Genomic DNA, 14,090 nt, shown 5'->3' with positions numbered 1-14,090 from the left:
ACTCGCACCTAGACACACGCATCTGTTTGCATACACATGCGTGCACACACACACACACACACACACACACACACACACACACACACACACACACACACACACACACACACACACACACACACACACACACACACACACACACACACTATTCTTAGCTGTCCATTGTGTTCGATGATGACGCTTGCTCCAGGGATGGGGGGGGGGGAGGTTTAGCGACGCTGCCGCTAGTGCCACTTCTTGTGAGCGTTGAGTCCGATCCTTGAGCTGCACACCCGTCCACAGATGGCGCAAGGGAAGCCAGATACCTGGGGGATGCCAGCCGCCCGCTGGTGTCGTTGTGTGCGCCTATCAGATCTTCGGTCTTGGTTTGCTTGGTGTATTTGGGAAACTGCAGTGGCACAAGTGACTTGCCAGGCTGATATGTCGAGTGCCAGAGTTTCAAGCTGCGTGATGTTTGCACACTTTAGGAGGTCCCTGGTGTAGTCCTTAAAGCGTCTATTTTGGCCTCCAGCAGCCCGCTTTGCTCCTCTCAGTTGGCCATAGAGGACTTGGCGGGGCAGGCGGTGGTCAGGCATACGTATCGTCGTATCGTGTGCCCTATCCAGCGAAGATGTTTTTTGGCCACAGCTGTGGCCATACAGATTGAGTTGGTGTTTTTGAGGATGTCTGTGTGGGGGACTCGATCTTCCCAGGTCAGGCCGAGGATCCTTTGTAGGCAACGGATGTGGAAGGCATCCAGGTTGGTGATGTGCCGGCGGTATGGGGTCCAGGATTCTGCTCCATAGAGCAGAGTGGAGAGACATACTGCGTTGTAAACGGCAACCTTGGTGCTGATCTTCAGGTTTCGGTTTTCAAAAACCCTGCTGCGTAGGCGTCCAAAGGATGATGCCGCTTTATTAATACGTGTGTGTATCTCCGCGTCAAGGGAGCAGCATGAGGACAGAGTGGAGCCGAGGTATAGGTGAAATTATCCACTGTTTTAAGTGGAACACCGTTTATGTGAAAACTGGGAAGTGTAGAGGTTCGGGAAGTGAGTTGGGACATGACTTCAGTTTTTTTGGATGTTAACCTGGAGACCGAAGGATTGGTACAGACTGGATATGGTGTTGAGAGCATGCTGCATAGAGTCTGGACTGTGAACTAAGATGGCACAGTCATCAGCGTACTGTAGCTCACATACTTGGCAGGATTTTGTCTTTGTGTGTGCCTGGAGCCGGCGGATGTTGAAGAGACTACCATCAAGGCGGTATTCCACATGGACACCATCTTCATGACCCAGGGCTCGGCGGAAGAGGCAGGTGACGGCAGAGAGGAGGAGATTAAAGAGCACACACACACACACACACACACACACACACACACACACACACACACACACACACACACACACACACACACACACACACACACACACACACACACACACACACACACACACACACACACACATCCACATTCTTTCACCCCCCCCTACTACTCCCCCCCTGTTTATGTTTGTGTACATAGGCTGTGCATGTGTTTATTTTTTATTTGTATGATTCTTAACTGTGTTTTTATTTAATTGTTTTTTATTTATTTTATTTTGTGTGTATTCCTGTTGGGGCCTCTTGGACCAGATCGACATTGTAAATGGCCAGCTTGATAGTTGTTTCTGCGGTGTTTCACTATATTTGCAAAGCTGTGTGTGTGTTCTGTATTATAGCTGTGGAGATGGTGTGGCTCATTTGACAGACATTACTTGTAGTGCAACATGGAAATTGTTTTTGTTTAACACACTGTAGTTTGTAGTTTATTACATGCTAAACGCATTTCCAAGATAATCCAGCCTTTTTTCATAGATCGCGAGATAAAACGTGTTATGTGCAATAAGCCCGAATCGTTCTGGTTGATTCCTTGAACCCCCAAATACTCCCAAATCAAAGGTATATAACATGTGTACCTTCACAAAACCATCAAGGGGGGGAGGGGGGGTCGTTTTAACTCAAAACTGTGATCGTGTTTGCCGAGCATGTTTTACGTCCGGTGAAACAGAACTGTGATTGTTAGAAAAACACATTTCAGTTTCGGTAAAATAGATATAGAATATACCTTACCTTAGCCAGAAGGTATTCCAAAAAGAAGATTTGCTTTTCTTCTCGCATGTCTCCACGGTGAACGTAGAATCAGAAAAACTGTAGAAATACTCGATGAACGGACACTTATGGAGATTTGATTTAACAAAACTATATCAAAACATCCATTTTACAAACACAAATCACAACTATATACAGTATAATCCAAGTCTCATTTATCTAGTCGTATGCTCAGTACGGCACAAACACATTTTCGCTAAAACCTTGCCAACGAAAACATGTCCATGTCTGAAGGAAACAGTAAAAAAAAAACTATTAGAGCAGACAGGTCTCACCCCCTAAATCCGGGAATATAAATGATTGCCTTCCGGCCAACGGTTAGAGACCCCTGCAGCTAAAAACATATATGGGTCTCATTCTCCAACGGACTTACGACAAAAAGTGCTTTCTCTTAGGGCCATTTGAGACATTTTCGGGCAAGACATGAATATAGACAATATATTATAATATAAATGTATTAATTATATATGTTTTATTGGGACGGTTGGTGAATCCCAAAATCGGCCCGAAAAGGTCTCAAATGGCCCTAAGAGAAAGCCCTTTTTGTCGTAAGTCCTTGGAGAATGAGACCCAATAGGTATAAATTCTCATTTATACATACCTCCATTCGTGCCATCAATAGGTGGGTGGGTGGAGGGATGGCTGTAGTTGCTTATTTAGCTGTTATCATTATCTGATCTTGTGACCATGTACATGTCTGTCTATGTTCTTCTTGTTTATGTATGTTTACTGTGTTTTTTGTTGAGTTTCTTATTTTTCGGTTGTAACATGAATTGTCCAGTTTGGGACATGCTACTAAACTTGATTTGACTAAGTGGCTCTGAGTATAAATAACAAAACATATTAACTAATTTGATACAGACCTTCTGGTGTTTTAGGAAACTGTCTTTATAAGTGTTCATAGCAACGCATGTCAATGTTCAAACAACATTTTTATTAGGATCCCATTAGCTGTTCTGTAAGGCAGCAGGTACTCCTGGAGTCCACACACAGAACATAAAACACACCATAAAACACATCACTGCACTCCATCCTTACTGCACATTAAAGTACATCTAGTAAACCTCATTTCATCAGGACGTTAAGTGCTTTCTAGCTATCACGTTACAAAGCGTGTCTCTCATGGGTTGGAACTAAATAGGAAGTATCTTCTCAAAGTATTACTAAAGGGTTGGAACTAGATAGGAAATACCTTCTCAAAGTATTACTAAATACTAGGGTTGGAACTAGATAGGAAATATCTTCTCAAAGTATTACTAAAGGGTTGGAACTAGATAGGAAATACCTTCTCAAAGTATTACTAAATACTAGGGTTGGAACTAGATAGGAAATATCTTCTCAAAGTATTACTAAATAGGGTGTGTAGGAACTAGATATAGTATAGGAAAAATCTTCTCAAAGTATTACTAAATAGGGTTGGAACTAGATAGGAAATATCTTCTCAAAGTATTACTAAATAGGGTGTGTAGGAACTAGATATAGTATAGGAAATATTTTCTCCTCAAATAATTACTTTTGAAAATGAATTCACAGACAAATCACTTTAGGGCCTTTCTTTTACAAGAATGGGCCATTTTCACAGCAGCCATTTGGCACAGCACAGGTGTAATTAATAACATTAACGATGGCCCATGGTTAGTGTGTCACAGCCGTTCCAGTGAGACAGCATGCACAATACCAGGGCCCCTGACACGCTTAAAGGGAACAGGACCATAATTCATGTTACTAATTACACCTGTCTTTACCCTGCGAATGCATGTCAAAAATAATGGTTCCTGTGAAAAATATAATCATATTTTAAGAAAACTCTACTCAGGGGCTAGTTATACAGGAAATTAAGGTAAAAATCTAAATCTACAGTCAGGTGGCGTAGCGAAGATTGCACTCGTCACCAACGCAGGAGATGCTGGGTTCGAGCCCAGCTCTCGGCGTTGCTACCAGCTTGGTTGGTCGTTCATACTAATACAATTGGCAGTATTACAGGGTGGGAAGTTGGTGGGGAATCTGGCGTTGTGGACAGCGACGCCTACAGGTCAGGTCTCGGCGCTTGCTCAGCGGGGGCAGGACTTGGTGGAGATAGCGTGCCCTCCCACGCGTTACACTTCACCAATGAGAGTCCTCGCTGCCAAGTGAAAAGACGTCACTGGCAGTCGCCGCACGTATCGGAGGAAGCGTGCGATCGGCTTCGGGACGCCCTTGTACCGACTCGTAGGAGAACATGCGCACAACAACCAGGTAGGGAGGGGGGGAATTGGCACAACGACTAAATTGGGATGGGGAGAAAAACAGAAAATTGGAGAAAGAGAAATAAAAAAAATTTAAAAATCTAAATCTACTGTGATGTAAATGTTATTCATATAAAAAAATATATATATATCTGGTGGTGAACCTGCATTGTGGTATTATATGGGCATTATAGGGAGGTGTAGTGGTTACGTCATTGCCGTTTTTCGTGTTCCACCCTCTGTCCAACGCAATGTATTTCCCCATTGCCCATTTCTAAATCGTCTTGTTTAAAACAAATAAAGCATTAACATTTGCATGGTGTACCTTTCTGTGCTTATTCATCCACAATCTATAGCTCAACATGAAAATATTCGCAATTAATCATAAAAAATAATCGCCAAATTGTATTTCAACCAAAAAATGCATAAACAATAATGTTTGTGATTTTGTGCAAAAATGGAAAGCTTTTCAATTTCAATGCGGCAGAATTGTTACAATAGCCGATAATCCATTTTCCCAATGATAAATCCTAGGGATGTTCAATATTGGCTTTTTTACCGATATCCGATATACCGATATTGTCCAACTCTTAATTTCCAATACCGATATCAACCGATACCGATATACGCAGGGTTTCCCGCCCCCAAAACACAACATTATGCATACTTTTCACAATAAATAAAATAAGAATTTGTTCTTACTTGCTTGCCTGGGTAAATAAAGGTTAAATAAATGTAAGATAAATAAATAATAATAATACTTTTTTGAAAACCGATACCGATAATTTCTGATATTACATTTGAATGCCAATATCGGCCGATAATATCAGTAGGCCGAAAATATCGGACATCCCTAATGAATCCCTATACCATAACAAGTGTAACTGACCGCCAAGGGTAAAGATGCCTATCATCTTTACTGTCAGTAAGCTTTGATTTGCGTTGGTCTAGATGATCAATTTCTCTGTATTGGCTCAGAATACTGAGCCCTCTATTTATCTATTTAAGAAAATAATATTTCGGAGCCACTTGTGCACTTTCATTTAGTGTCCACATGGGGGCAGAGCTCGTCTTCCTTTAGTATAAAGTCACAGCTTCCTGTGTGACCAAGGCGGAAGTAATTCAGAGATAACGACGGAGCAGGCAGCGAATATGTATGATAGAAGGACCTTACTCCAGTTAAATGAACTACCCTTGGTAAAGCGGAATAAGGTATGTCGAACACTCAAATGTATTATTATTATTACTGTTGTTGAAGATATGTTGTTGTATATTTATGTGTGTAACCGCCAAACATTTATAAACATATAAAGTAGGTGCACTCACGAAGTAGATTCTAATCAAAGGCACCTGCTGCCGGACAAGTAACGTTATTATATATCATTGTTTTTCCCTGAGTGCCTTTGTTATGGAAGACGAGTTCACCTTTTAAATATCTTTGAATGCAATTGTTTGTTTGAACACTTTGGTATAATAATGAACAACATGTGAACAATATTGAAATGTGAAATATATAACTAGTTGTGTGTTTGTGTTTGACTGTCCTATGCAGTTTTCGAGGTGCAAACGAGGTGCAAACGGGGTGCAAACGGAGCAAATGATGCAACCGTCACTACCTGTACAAACACGGTGCAACTACCAAAGAAAAGCTACAGTACTGCTAAGCTGAAATGCAAGAGAAAAAAGAGAAAATAAATAAAAGCATCTGTACGAAACATAACCGCATCTTTATTTCAACACCAAGCCGGGGGGCAGTTACAGTGAAAAATTACCGACCAGTGGTGAGTGAGAACTTACCCAACTCTGAAGAGTGAAAACTTACCGACCAGTGGTGAGTGAAAACTTACCGACCAGTGGTGAGCGAAGACTTACCCATACTCTGAAGATGATCAACAGTGAGTAAAACCCATACTCTGAAGATGATAAACAGTGAGTAAAAACCCATACTCTGAAGAGGATAAATGTATTATGAAACCTCATTCTGAAGTGGATAAATGTGAAATAGACCTTACTCTGAAGAGGATGGATGTATTATGAAGACCTCATTCTGAAGTGGATAAATGTGAAATAGACCTTACTCTGAAGAAAATGCATGTACAATGAAGACCATACTCTGAAGAAAATGCATGTATGTTGAAGACCTCACTCTGAAGAAAATGCATGTACAATGAAGACCATACTCTGAAGAAAATGCATGTACAATGAAGACCTCACTCTGAAGAGAACACATGTATGTTGAGGACCCTACACTAAAGAAAATACATGTATGAAGAGAAGGAAGAATGAACCTACTGAGTTAACCCTATGCTGTCTGGTATCCATCCCAGCAAACCCACGGACGTGTGGCAACTCCTGTATATCTAATTAACCCTATGCTGTCTGGTATCCATCCCAGCAAAACCACGGACGTGTGGCAACTCCTGTATATCTAATTAACCCTATGCTGTCTGGTATCCATCCCAGCAAAACCACGGACGTGTGGCAACTCCTGTATATCTAAATTAACCCCATGCTGTCTGGTATCCATCCCAGCAATACCACGGACGTGTGGCAACTTCTGTATATCTAATTACCCTCATGCTGTCTGGTATCCATCCCAGCAATACCACGGACGTGTGGCAACTCCTGTATATTTAATGAATATTATGCTGTCTGATATCCATCCCAGCAAGTGGAACTCTTAAATACCATCTAGTTATTTGATATTTTGAGTGTATGTGATCAAGCACAATGTCGGCCCAAGAAGACGAAGCTGGCAACCTCTTGGAGTTGGAACAGAACAGAACGGGTGCTCGCCAAAGAACTCTAACCGAGAAAGGAAAAGAAAACCGTGAAGTGGAGGATAAGAGGAATGAGAAAGCTTTTAACAAAGCTTATCAGAAGTGGAATAAGATAGCCAAGGAAGCAAGAGGGAAGCTAAGAACCTTCTGTCCAGCAGAAGAACTTGAAAGACTAAAACAAGACATTCAAGCAAGTTGTGACTTAGTAAGAAGTTTATATGAGTCCATTTTACGTAACCATGCCACGACTCCTGAGATCGCAAATAAAATGGACGCCTGTATTCAGCTGACGACAGACACCCAAGAGCTTGTGTGTAAGCAGCTGGAAACAAAAGAGGAAGATTTTAATGAAAGACTTGAGAAGGAGAGGGTGAGAATAGCTCTGAACAAAGAAGAGTACAGATCTGTATATGGTCACACAAATACTGAAACAATTCACTCTCAACGTTCCAAGGCATCAAACAGGCGGAGGGAAGCTGAACTCGCGGCTAAAGTGGAAGAGGTAAAGGCCATTCAAGTGATCCAGGCTCAGCAAACCAGTCTCCTCCAACTAGAGGGGGAAGAGGCAGCCATGCTGATGGAAATGGAGAAGGTGAAGGTACAGAGTCGACGTAAGCTGGAGGAGGAGAGGATGAAGTTACAGCAGCTACAAGCAGAGAAGGAAGTCCAGGTAGCAGCAGCCCGAGTGAGGGCATACAGTTCGGGAAGTGATCTAGACAACGAAGAAGAAGTCACCGACCATGAAATAAATACTGCTCACCAAAATCCTGAATATAGTGCTCCGCTACATCCTACAGCATTCCAACGTCAAGCATCTCCCAGCGCGACGGCAAACCAAGAGGCCTTCAGTCTAGCCGAAGCAATCACAAGTGCATTAAGCATGAATCGCCTACCTACACCAGAACCAACAATATTCAACGGTGACCCTATGAAATTTGTTGATTGGAAGATGACCTTCATGACCCTGATACACCGAAAGCCTCTCCCAACAAGTGATAAGATGTTTTATCTGAAAATGTACCTTACTGGAGAAGCTCGTAAGTCTGTGGAAGGATTCTTTTACAGAGACTCCGAAGAAGCATATAAAGGGCGTTCAGAGACAAGCTAATGAGATGGCCTAAGATAAACACAAACGATCCTCTGGCGCTCCGAGAGTTTGCAGACTTCCTACAGGGATGCACAGAGGCAATTCCACATGTCCGAGGACTGGACATCTTGAACGACTGTGAAGAGAACCACAAACTGCTCAAGAAACTACCTGAGTGGATTGTGCAAAGATGGAGCAGGATCATCGTAGAAGAGCTACATAAATCTGGAAGCTATCCAGGTCTTGCACACTTTTCAAAGTTTCTGAACAAAGAGGCACGAATAGCTTGTAACCCCATCGCTACCCCACTACTGTTGAACTCCAGAGCCTCAGACGAGAGGTTTTCCAAGAGAGCCAGAGCGTTGAATACAAGCACTCACATAAAGAGCAACATCGTGGAGACACAGTATTCACCCTATAGAGCCCGACCACCTTGCCCAATCTGCAAGAATGAGAATCATGGCATTGCTACATGCACTAACTTCGCATCAAGGTCTATAGAGGATAAGAGAACGTACATCTACCAAAATCACCTCTGCTTTGGATGTCTAAAGAAGGGACACTCCAGCAAGGACTGTAAACGGCGACATACCTGCAACACCTGCAACCGTCGTCATCCAACGTGTCTGCACGAAGAGAGGTCACAAGCACCAGAGACAACCCAGAGTGGCACATCTACTGCAAACTACCGGGGCCAAGAAGTCCGCAGAGTCGTGTCTCACACCACAACCCGATGTGCTTCTGCGACCTCAAGCATTGTCCCAGTCCTTGTGTCTTCAGTTCAAGAGCCACAGATAACGGTGCTCACTTACGCACTACTCGACACACAGAGTGATACAACGTTTATCTTAGAGGACCTGCTTAAGGAGTTAAGTGTGGAAAGTCAACCTGTGAAGCTGAGACTCAGTACAATGACTGCTGTAAATACAGTTATAACCAGCAAGAGTGTCAGCGGCCTACAAATCAGAGGACTCCATTCTGCAAACAACATCAGAGTGCCACAAGCCTACACTCGTAGCTTCATCCCAGTAGACAAATCCTACATTCCTACTGGTAAAACAGCGCTACAGTGGCCTCACCTCAAGCATCTCGTAAACAAGTTACCATCACTTCTAGACTGTGAAGTGGGTATGTTAATAGGATGCGATTGTCCCTCAGCGCTAGCTCCACTCGAAGTCATCACAGGCTGTGAAAACGAACCTTTTGCACAGAGGACAGAGCTTGGCTGGAGCATAATAGGCTCATCTAACCCTCATCTGGACCGACAAGGGAGCCAGAGCTTTGTACATAGAGTGTCAGTAAAAGAAATACCAGCCCCGTCTACAACAGATGTCCTTAAAGTACTTGAGTCGGACTTCTCTGAAAGGAACTACGAGGACAAGTACGTGTCTCAAGAAGATGTTCACTTCATACAATTCCTCAGCGAGAACATCAGACAGAAAGAAGATGGACACTACGAGATGCCTCTACCTTTCAAGGGTAGCAGCCCACCATCCCTACCAAACAACAAGAGACTAGCTACAGTCCGCCTCCAGTCTCTAAAGAAGAAGCTAAAGACGGATAAAGAGTATCACGAACGCTATAAGGCTTTCATGAAAGACATCATCGAGAAAGGTGACGCAGAACTTGACCATACCACTTCATATGGAGAGACCGCTTGGTACCTTCCTCATCACGGCATTTACCACCCTCAAAAGCCTGGCAGGCTACGGGTCGTGTTTGACTGCTCAGCTAAATTCTGTGCAGTTTCCCTAAATGACTGTCTATTGACCGGTCCCGACTTAATCAACTCCCTAATAGGAGTTCTATGCCGCTTCAGAAAGGAAGACGTGGCCACAATCTGCGACGTGGAAAGAATGTTCCACCAGTTCTTCGTCCACCCTGACTCTCGAAAATACCTCAAGTTCCTGTGGTGGAGAGAAGGTGATTTGGAAACGGAACCACAGGAATGCAGGATGGCAGTTCACCTCTTTGGAGCTGCTTCGTCTCCTGGATGTGCCAATTTTGGCCTAAGGTACATGGCACACCAACATAGAGAAGACTACCCAGCAGCCTCAGCCTTCATTGAGAAGAACTTCTACGTTGATGATGGGTTAGCCAGCGTTTCATCAGTCGAAGAGGCCAAGAAACTGATCATCGAGGCACAAAAATTGTGCAAACGAGGAGGCCTACGCCTCCACAAATTCAACTCTAACCACAAAGACGTCCTCGACTGTGTGAAACCCTCAGAAAGAGCAACAATCACTGACCCTCTCAAACTTAAGCTGGAAGCAACCCCAACTGAGCATGCACTTGGCCTTCAGTGGTCTATAGACAACGACACCTTCAGCTTCAATGTCAACATGAAAGAGGTGTACGGTGTCGTCTGGATCTCAGCCTGTTTCGGATCCCAGCCCTTGCAAGGGGAAGGCTAAGAGAATTATTAAGGACTCGAGCCACCCGAACAACTGCCTCTTTGAACTGCTGCCGTCAGGCAAGCGACACAGGAGTCTCAAGGCGAGCACAGAAAGACTCAGAAGTAGCTTCTATCCCCAGGCCATCAGGCTGCTAAACGAACAATGAATGAACACTACACAACAACAACCACCAAACACACATAGCACACACATCCACACGCACACACTCACTTTAAACAAACACACTGTAGCACCCACTACACACACTTTATAGCACACACCCACTTTAAACAAACACACTGTAGCACCCACTCCCCACACTTTATATTTATGGATGAAGGATTGCACTACAACTCGTACACCTTACTGTAAATTGTACCTAAAATTGTACCTCATCCCATTTCTGCTTTGCACTAGATAGTACTGTACATTAGTACACTGCATAGTATTGTGTATTGTATATTATATGGTAACTCAGAACATTGTACATATGTCTATACCGAACAACTGTGACCTCATTCTTCTTCTAAATTCATGCTATATTATGTTATTATGTTATTTGATACTATCTTGTCTAGCACAGTCTCTGGAGCGTAACAGTAAGAAGCATTTTGTATGAAAGTATTCTGTACTTCTGTATGACAACTATTAAAGAACTTGAACTTGACCAGCCTTCAACCCGTCGAGGAATCCTCTCCATCGTCGCCTCTCTTTATGACCCACTCGGGTTTGTTGCCCCATTCACCCTAAGCGGAAAACGCATACTCCAAGAACTATGCCGCAGAGGCATAAGATGGGACGATCCACTGCCAGATGACTTAAAGCCACGGTGGGAGGAATGGAAGATCGGGCTACATAACTTAAAGGAATTCACAATCCCTAGATGCTATCACCCACATGACTTCGGCAACATCATCAAGACGGAACTGCATCACTTTGCCGATGCCAGCAGCATGGGGTATGGCGCTTGTTCCTACCTCAGGTACAAAAATGACAAAAATACAGTACACTCCAGTCTTGTGATGGCCAAAGCAAGAGTAGCACCCACCAAGGTCTCAAGCATCCCACGACTAGAGCTCTCAGCGGCAGTGGTCGCAACCAAATTAAGTGTGTTTCTGAAAAGAGAACTGCAGATGAAGATCGATGAAGAATTCTTCTGGACAGATTCACAAGTAGTTCTGGGCTACATCAATAATGAGGCAAGAAGGTTCCATGTGTTCGTCGCGAACAGAGTCCAACTGATAAGAGAAAACACTGACCCAAGCAAATGGCACTATATCGAAACAGCAGAGAACCCGGCAGATCATGCCTCCAGAGGCCTTCAGGCATCTCACATTCCTTCAACAAACTGGATGTCAGGTCCTACATTTCTCTGGGAGCAAGAAGTACATCCCAAACTGAATCCCTTCGCAGACCTACTCGTAGGCGATCCTGAGGTTAAGGCTGTCCAAGCTTTCACAACCAAAGTTAACAGTTGTACAGACATTCTAAGTCGCCTAAATCAGATCTCTTCATGGTCAAAGATCCTGAAAGTAGTCGCAAGAATCAAGAGGCTGGAATCAGGAAAAGTACACAACACCGAACTGGTGACAGTCGAAGAACGAGAAAGAGCTGCCAAAATAGTGATCAAGCTTGTCCAGCAGCAAGCCTTCTCTCAGGAAATTAAGAGATGCCAGGAAGGAGATGCTCTCCCAAGTTCAAGTGCTCTCCATTCCCTTGATCCAATTCTGCATCAAGAACTTCTCTGTGTGGGTGGAAGATTGAGACGCTCATCCCTCAGTCAAGAAATGAAACATCCCATCATTTTGCCAAAAGACAGCCCTATCACCAAGCTAATTACGGCTCATCACCACGCTCAAGTTTGTCACCAAGGCCGAAGTCAAACCCAAATGGAACTGAGAGCAAATGGATTCTGGGTCATTGGTGGGAGCAAATTAGTAGCCAAGCTGATTCACAACTGTGTACGATGCAGGAAACTCCGACGACCTACTGAAGAGCAGCAAATGGCTGAACTCCCTAAAGAGCGTGTGGAAGACTCACCGCCTTTCTCATACAGTGGCATGGACTGCTTCGGCCCCTTCCTGATTAAAAAGGCTCGAAAGGAGTACAAAAGGTATGGCCTGATACTAACTTGCCTAGCTTCACGAGCTGTCCACATCGAGATGCTTGAAGACTTATCAACAGACTCATTCATTAACGCCTTGAGATGCTTCATCAGCCTCAGAGGAGCTGTTCGGCAACTTCATTGCGACCACGGTACTAACTTCGTGGGAGCTAGAAACCAGTTTAAAGAAGCACTCAAACAATGTGACGCCAGTTTACTGGAGATCTTTCTAGCAGAGAAACAGTGTGAATTTGTCTTCAACGCTCCATCCGCCAGCCATGCAGGTGGTGTCTGGGAACGTCAAATCAGGACAGTAAGAAATGTGCTGAACGCCACTATCGCTCTGTGTCCAGGCAGACTTGATGACGCCTCTCTTAGAACACTCTTCTATGAAGCTACAGCTATTGTAAACAGCCGACCACTGACAGTAGATGGTATCAACGATCCTATGGCGCTAGAACCCTTAACACCAAACCATCTAGTCATGATGAAGTCTAAAATCGCTCTTCCACCCCCTGGGAGATTTGTTAAAGAGGACATGTATGCAACCAAGAGATGGCGCAGAGTCCAGTACCTAATCGAACAATTCTGGAGCCGCTGGAAGAAGGAATACCTCCTGAACATTTCTACACGCCAGAAGTGGCACGTACCACGGCGTAACCTCAAGGTGAACGACATAGTCATCCTCAAGGACAGTAACCTGCCAAGAAGCCAGTGGCAACTATGTCGGGTCGTCGAAGCCATTCCAGAGAGCGACGGTCTAGTACGTCGAGTAAAAATACAGACTGGGGAGCGAAAAGATCACGCTACCAGACCTTCAGTCCTCGAGCGACCGATCCAGAAATTGGTACTCCTCCTCGAGAGTAATTAGTATAGAAACGCTTGAATTGTATTATTTTGATGCTATGTGAAATCTAAAAGGAAATCCTGTATGACTAAATTAATTGTTTTGTGCTTATCCGTCATAGCAGGATTTGGTGGGAGTGTAACTGACCGCCAAGGGTAAAGATGCCTATCATCTTTACTGTCAGTAAGCTTTGATTTGCGTTGGTCTAGATGATCAATTTCTCTGTATTGGCTCAGAATACTGAGCCCTCTATTTATCTATTTAAGAAAATAATATTTCGGAGCCACTTGTGCACTTTCATTTAGTGTCCACATGGGGGCAGACCTCGTCTTCCTTTAGTATAAAGTCACAGCTTCCTGTGTGACCAAGGCGGAAGTAATTCAGAGATAACGACGGAGCAGGCAGCGAATATGTATGATAGAAGGACCTTACTCCAGTTAAATTAACTACCCTTGGTAAAGCGGAATAAGGTATGTCGAACACTCAAATGTATTATTATTATTACTGTTGTTGAAGATA

This window comes from Notolepis coatsorum (assembly GCF_963971535.1).
Source record: "Notolepis coatsorum genome assembly, chromosome: 18".
Lineage (NCBI taxonomy): Eukaryota > Metazoa > Chordata > Actinopteri > Aulopiformes > Paralepididae > Notolepis > Notolepis coatsorum.
This window is presented reverse-complemented; position numbering follows the sequence as displayed.